Source organism: Paroedura picta, chromosome 1 (assembly GCF_049243985.1).
Source record: "Paroedura picta isolate Pp20150507F chromosome 1, Ppicta_v3.0, whole genome shotgun sequence".
NCBI lineage: Eukaryota > Metazoa > Chordata > Lepidosauria > Squamata > Gekkonidae > Paroedura > Paroedura picta.
Genome location: NC_135369.1, coordinates 33,008,545 through 33,015,942, shown reverse-complemented (window position 1 = coordinate 33,015,942; position 7,398 = coordinate 33,008,545). Strand labels below are relative to the sequence as shown.

The 7,398-nt window shown below is 43.7% G+C and overlaps 1 long non-coding RNA gene across 1 annotated transcript; it reads right to left on the bottom strand.

Moving 5' to 3' along the window:
- Positions 1-456: 456 nt before the first annotated feature.
- Positions 457-2,478, bottom strand: LOC143835399 (uncharacterized). The gene is made up of 2 exons (XR_013230136.1): positions 2,318-2,478; positions 457-992 (listed from the first exon to the last, which is right to left on the bottom strand). It is a non-coding gene; the product is annotated as an uncharacterized LOC143835399 (long non-coding RNA).
- Positions 2,479-7,398: the final 4,920 nt, after the last annotated feature.

Genomic DNA, 7,398 nt, shown 5'->3' with positions numbered 1-7,398 from the left:
TAAAGAGGAAGCCCTAACTTCTCTGGGCAGAAGCTCCAGAAGCCCTAACTTCTATCGGCATAGATTTGCATCTGGGATTTATTTCCCCGCCTCTGCAGTCTCCAATCCTCCCCCCCCCCCCGCCTTCAAGAAAAGAAGGAATTAGGATCCTGCAGCACTTGCCCCCCCCAATTCTGAGCTTCCCTAATCATGTGCAGAACACTTTTCTGTTTCAATGGGGAGGGGGGATAGAGGAAGACCCAAGTTCAAATCAATCTGAATTCAGCAGGATCCACAACGGAATAAACAAAATAAGTGCAGAATCATCCCTAACTGATTTTATAGACACTTTTTATGCTGCTTATGTCCACTGGCTTGTGTTTTAATGGTGTGTGTTTTAATATTGAGATTTTTAATTGTAAGCTACCTCAAGCAGGACTCTGGAGAGGCAGCATAGAAATATTATGAACAAGTACATTTTTGTGGACTAGAAGCCAGTTTATTGGATGTATGAAGTGAGTTTTAGTTGTGATGGACAGGAGAGAACATACATACACTAACAGCAGATCTAAAGATCTTGTAACTAAGGTTGTTTCCAGCAGATGTGCATAATACTCCACTCAAGGCATTGCTTCTCTCCTGAATAGTAGCTGCACAACTAGAGACAGCACATGAATGGAAGTGCTTAGATTCATTACTATTCAATCCATGATATAGATGCTAGCCCTCACAGAGAAGCTCACTCATCAGTTCTATTTGATTCAGGGCCTTGCAGAGCCAAATTCCTTCCATTTAAGATGGAGCACCTTTATTTCATTTAGAAAGGCCCCAAGGCCAGCTGCCAGATTGATGTCTTTTTAGATCAGACTGTTGTATAAAATTCTTTCCCTGAGGTTTACGAGCTGTAAAATTTTTTATTGTGACCATTAATGTGCATTTCCCAGTGGTGTTGAGTTTCATCTTTACACTTTCTTTCTCTGTTGGTTTGTTGACTGTATGATGTCATTGTTAACCTGAAATTCAAAAATCCACCACATTATACAGAGACAAAAATTGCAGAGTTGGGCCAGAAGACAATAACATATAAGAAGTAGAATCCAGGAAAAAAAGTAAACAAATGTTCAAAGCCAGCTTAGTGCTTAGAGCTGGAGTGGCCAAACATTGGCTTTCCAGATGTCCATGGATTACAATGGACTACAAGCAGGGGCTTATGGCAATTGTAGTCCATGGGCATCTTGAGAGCCACAGTTTGGCTACCCCTGGGTTAAACTGTTGGACTTAGGATCTGGGAGTTCCAGTCTGTTGTGAAGTTTTGCTGGGTGACTTGGGGCCAGTCACTCTCAGCCCAACTTATCTCAAGGGGTTGTTGTGAGGGTAAAATTGAAGGGAGACTGCCTTGATCTGCTTGGAGGAAGGATGGGATAGGTAAATGTGGCCAAATGAAACCACATATCTTTTTATTATATATCTATGGTCTTCCCAGTTGCAATGTATGGCTGCGAAAGTTGGACCATAAGGAAGGCCGAGCGTCAAAGAATTGAGGCTTTTGAACTCTGGTGCTGGAGAAGACTCTTGCGATTCCCTTGGACTGCAAGGCGAACAAACCAGTCAGTCCTAGAGGAGATCAGCCCTGACTGCTCTTTAGAAGGCCAGATCCTGAAGATGAAACTCAAATATTTTGGCCACCTCATGAGAAGGAAGGACTCCCTGGAGAAGAGCCTAATGCTGGGAGAGATCGAGGGCAAAAGAAGAAGGGGACGACAGAGAATGAGGTGGATGGATGGAGTCACTGAAGCAGTAGGTGCAAACTTAAATGGACTCCGGGGAATGGTAGAGGACAGGAAGGCCTGGAGGATCATTGTCCATGGGGTCGCAATGGGTCGGACACGACTTCGCACATAACAACAACAACAAATATATAATATATAGATACACACACACATACATACATGTATACATACATACATATCCACCAAGGAATGAAGGAACTGGATATATTTACATGTTTATAAAAAGAAGAAGAAGAAGAGTTGGTTCTTATATGCCACTTTTCCCTACCCGAAGGAGGCTCAAAGCGGCTTACAGTCGCCTTCCCTTTCCTCTCCCCACAACAGACACCCTGTGGGGTGGGTGAGGCTGAGAGAGTGCTGATATCACTGCCCGGTCAGAACAGTTTTATCAGTGCCGTGGCGAGCCCAAGGTCACCCAGCTGGTTGCTTGTGGGGGAGCGCAGAATCGAACCTGGCATGCCAGATTAGAAGTCCGCACTCCTAACCACTACACCAAACTGGCTCTCAAAAGGAAAGTGTCATTGTGTACATCCCTCTACAATACCTACCTCTAATGCATACCTTGTATACATATGCATTGAAGGGGTCAGGCTGTGGCCTTGGCATGTGGCCAGGGATGTCACAGATCTGCAGTGTGCTTGTCCCTCTTTTACTTGTAAGACAAGATGTTGCAGGTGGCAGAAAATGTCGCTGCTTCTTGCTGCTGAAGCTCCCTTTCTTGTCTTTGTTTTGAGTTTCGCTCCCCCCCCCCTACTGGAATGTGGATGTGTGGCGGAATGCAAATAAACACTAAACAATGACAGAATGTTGCCCAGCCCAGAAAGGTCACAGCAGGTTCTGCCAACAGACAATGTTACTATGTGGGGAGTGGAAATTTACTGGACAGGAAGGAGAATGTGTGTGTGTGTGTGAGCCACAAACCAAACATGGACAGGAGCAGAGACCAGCTTTAGATTTCGGAACTACTCTCCTTGCTAAATGCCAGATCTTGATACAGAAGTAAGGAGGCACGCTAAGCTAGACAAGGAACTTCAAAACGTTGAGTGTGGGAAATAATTTGTGCTGTATGTTATATTAGAACTCCTTGTGAGCTTTAAGTGGGAAACTGGGTGCTTTTCTGGTTATATAGCAGGCTTGGTGGGGGAGACTTAGGGGTTTTCCGCACCGGGATCCTTGTAGCAAATTGTTTGCTGAACGAAAAATCGCCATTTAAAATAGTGGAATTCGTCATTATGCATACCTGACTTTGTAGTGGAATCCAGTTGCGTTTCCATTGTTTCCCACAAGCTTCCGGTCTCAGCAAAAATCGCTAGAAAGGAAGCGCTATTGCCGAGCTTGTCCCGCCCCTGGCCGTCAAGCAGCCAATGGGCAGCCGTTAGCATGCTCCCAAACAGCCCCTTTCCCTTTAAGGAAGGTTTAAAAAAAAAAAAAACACACCCATTGCAACGAATATGTGTTGATTCGTTGCAACGGAGAGATCCATCCAGCTGGCAGCTGTGTTTGAGCTGTCGTTTCATCGTTGCCACGCTCCCCCCGAGTGAAAAAAAAAATCCCCCCCCCTCACGGGCCCGATTTTCGGCCGAAAACAGTGTAAAAAATAAAGGGAAAATACATCAGCAAACGGGCTTTTCTGTTGTTTGTGCTTAGTGACTGTAAAGAGACTGTAAAGAGCTTTGGGGAGAGACTGCAGCCGGGGAAGCCTCACTGGGTAAACGAAGGCTTGCCGGTGATTTGATCTCCGCTTGCTCGGAGAAAAAAAAATGGCGATCGCTTCGCCGGAAGATCAGAGGAGAGAGCCAGGGGGAGGGACTTTGTAGAAACCACAACAATGGTAACGCACAGAACTTTCCCACTAGTGTTGCAGATTGGTTGCAGGAGTGTAGCGCTTTCCGGAGGGTGAATCCACTTTTGGGGATTTCCCTGAAAGCGCTACAAGGAAGCGCTTTTTGCGGATCGGTTTCAGGTGTGTGGCAGATTGTCAACGACGTTGTGCATAACAGCAAATCAGTAGCGTTTTCAATTGGCAACCATTGTGCAATTTTGAAGGCGTGCAAAAAGCCCCTTAGTTATGTTCCCCGCAGGGCCTTACACTCTGCGGGGGAAAACCTATTGGCTGTTTCTGGCCCCAGGAAAGCACGCCTAGCCTTTCTGGTCCTGGCCCCTACCTGGTGGAATGAGCTCCCGGGTGAGCTGCGGGCCCTGCGGGATTTGACATCTTTCCACAGGGCCTGCAAAACGGAGCTCTTCCGCCGGGCTTATGGTTGAGGCTGGGATCAGCAGAGGAGATTGGCTGGCCCCCGGTGAAGGGATGTTGTGCACCTGTGGACATCATGCTGCCCCATGCTCTCAACGCCTCTAATTGGGATGGGGAAGTAGGTTGTGAGATCATCCACCATGTTATGGCTTTTTAAAGTCTTTTAATGGGGGTGTTTTAATGGGGTTTTAAGACCATGTTACCCACCACGAGCCCATTGGGGAGTGGCGGGATACAAATGAATAAATAAATAAAATAGTTAATTTTATTTTATTGGCCATTGGCTGTCACAATCATATGAAAACAGGATCATACAAAAAGGATATAATAAAAAATGCTATGTATGCATAAAATGATCAAATCTAAAATAGTGTGATCAATAAACTGACATTTCCAAACTTTGTGCAAGAGTTTCCAGGGCTGAATTTGAAAATATTAACAGCTGTCAATTGTCCTTGAAGTCAGTGTTAATCTGCAGTCAGACTGCCTTTGCTCCTTGAAAAATCCATTCTCAAAACTTGTTTTCTCACAGTTCTTTTCCTGGAGCCCCCATACTTCTGCCAGGGCTCCTTATTAAAATGTTCCACAGTATCATCATTATAGATAGTAATAACAGTAATACAACAACAGCTTCTAGGATGATGATAATGATGTAGCACCTCAAAACTAGGTTCTAGACAAGGACTAAGTGTGGGGAATGAGTTATTCTGCAAGTTTACCAGTAAAAGGGCACTATCCCACCATATACCAGACTCACAATTCAGACAGTAACCTGAAGCATGCCTGTTTAGAAATACCTTTTAAAATCAACAGGGCTTGCATCAGAGTACATGTTATCAATATCTGGCTGAGACTGATTCCACATGCAGGTTTTTCTCCAGTTTCATGGCTAAATTGTAGTGAGGTTCCCCCCTGCCCTGAGAATCTGCACAATATCTTTCCCAACTGACCACTTTTTGTGTTTCCCACCAGTTTGGTACGATTGATCAATCTAAGCAGCTTTGTACTCTGTGTGGACAGAATGGCGTGTGTATTTTTGCAGCTCCTGCCCCCATCAGTGCTGTTTTCCTTGCCTCAGCCCCCCCTTGGCTGCCAATCCTCCTACATGGCCAGGCAATCTTTTCTGTTTTTTTTTTTGCAGTTGTAATTGACATTGTGATACTTTAACATCAGTCTCTGATACCTCTCTGTAGCCTAACACCATAGCAACATGTCAAGTACCAGTTTTCAAAAAAAGTTAGCCAAATAACAAAAAGGCCCTGCAGTGGTGCGCGGTGTGTCTGTGGTGATGGTGGCAACAGTGGGGAGGATGTGCTGGGGAAAGAAAACTGTGAGAAAGCTACTGTTTGGATGCTTCATTGCTGCTGCCAAGTGCCTTGACAACATAAGAAATCCAGAAAGTCATCGATGCATGTCCCTATGATTTTTGTGGGATATTATTGTTGTTGTTGTTGTTATTCTTCTTATTATTGTTTGTATACCAACCTCCCATGCAGGCTCAGGGAGGTGCACAATGGGAAAACAATCACATAGTTAATATCAAAACATAAACATTAAAATCCTTTAAAATCACATCTTCCGTTCAAGTTCCGTTCAGCCTTGTCATCAGTGTAGGGTTTATTTTTCTGGGGGTTTTCAGTGGAGGTTTTCTGTCAAGGGCCCGAAGTTAGTATGCACGCCACCCACCTACTGAAGTAAACAAGGCATGCAGCCTAATCCTATGCATCTTTACTTAAAAGTAAAGTCTTCTGGTTTCAATGGGACTTGCATCCAAGTAAATATAAATAGGATTGCAGTCTTCAAAATACACACCTCTGGCAGGATTTATGGCTTCTTTATCATGACTTGTCCCTTTCCTTTGACTTTGTCCTATCTCATTGAAACCCAAGGCAACTATCATGTGAATGAGTCACGGTGGGATAAGTTTTCCCATCAGTTCTCATGGAGTAAAATGCCCTCAGGAAGTGAACCAGTTTGATAATTGTGTATTACCATGCCCTGAAAAATACCAATTTACACAACTAATAGGTTCCTAGCACCTTTCCACACAGCCAAATAGATGCATGCCCCTTTTATGTATTTATTTTTCTCGTAGGAACTCAAGGAGGATTACACGGCACATAGCGAGTCAGTACAAACAACAGAATGGTCCATTCAATAACTAAGGCATCAGGATAGTAGAAGTCTGAAACCACCGGAAAGAAACAGAAGCATAGCAGAAGTATTTAACATGACATATTAAGTGATACAGAAATTTCATAACAGGATCCTCCTCAAAATAAGTGACATGCAGCAACATAGACTACAAGTTCCAATCATATATTTATTACTTAGTCAAAGCATTTGTCAAATAGTTATTATTTAGTCAAAGCATCCTGTCCCATTCCTCCAGTCTTAAGGAGACATCCTTCAAATTAAGTGGTTCTTTGGTTAGAGGAAGAACCACTTAAATGAAGAAAGGTGCCTTAGTAAGGCTGACTGCCATCTGGGAGACTCATGTTAACAGTCTGCCAGGAAACCCACTGGGTGACCCTGGGAGAGTCTCTATCAGCCAAACCTAGCATACAGACTGTTGTGAGGGAAAAGTTGGGAAAGGAGAATTCTATATGCTGACCTGACCTTCCTAGAGGAAAGGTGGGATACGAATGTACTAGATCAGGGGTAGTCAACCTGTGGTCCTCCAGATGTCCATGGACTATAATTCCCATGAGCCACTGCCAGCAAATGCTGGCAGGGACTCATGGGAATTGTAGTCCATGGACATCTGGAGGATCACAGGTTGACTACCCCTATACTAGATAGCTACAAGATTCCCAAGGAACCTGAAAGCAGTTTAAGCAGCATATGAATGTGTTTGTGCATGAGATGGTTAGGTTCAGTGACTGTCTTCCACAAAACTGAAATGAACAACCCCCTTCTGCTAAGTCTTCCTCCAGCAGAGAAACATTTCTGTCAATGAAGGAAGCCTCAGAGGAAGCCATTCGACATTGAAGGCAGACGTCTTTGTGGAAGGGTGTCCAACTTATATTACTATGGTTGTTGTTGCTACTGCTACTACTACTTTCTTTTACATTGGGACACAAACATTGGATTACAAATATGATAAAATCTTCTGTCAGTCAACAAGCATGTTACAAAATAATTTATTATTATTATTTATTATTATTTATTACATTTCTAGCCCGCCACTCCCATGAAGACTTGTGGCAGGTCACAATATACATAAAATCCCCAATAAAATTACCTAAAACATTATAAAACATAACATAACATAACATAAACCATCACAGAACCAAGATGTACAGCGGCCAAAAAACAGCTAAAAAGTCCCACATTGGCATGTGAAAAAATACTATGTATGAAATGGCCTTCAGC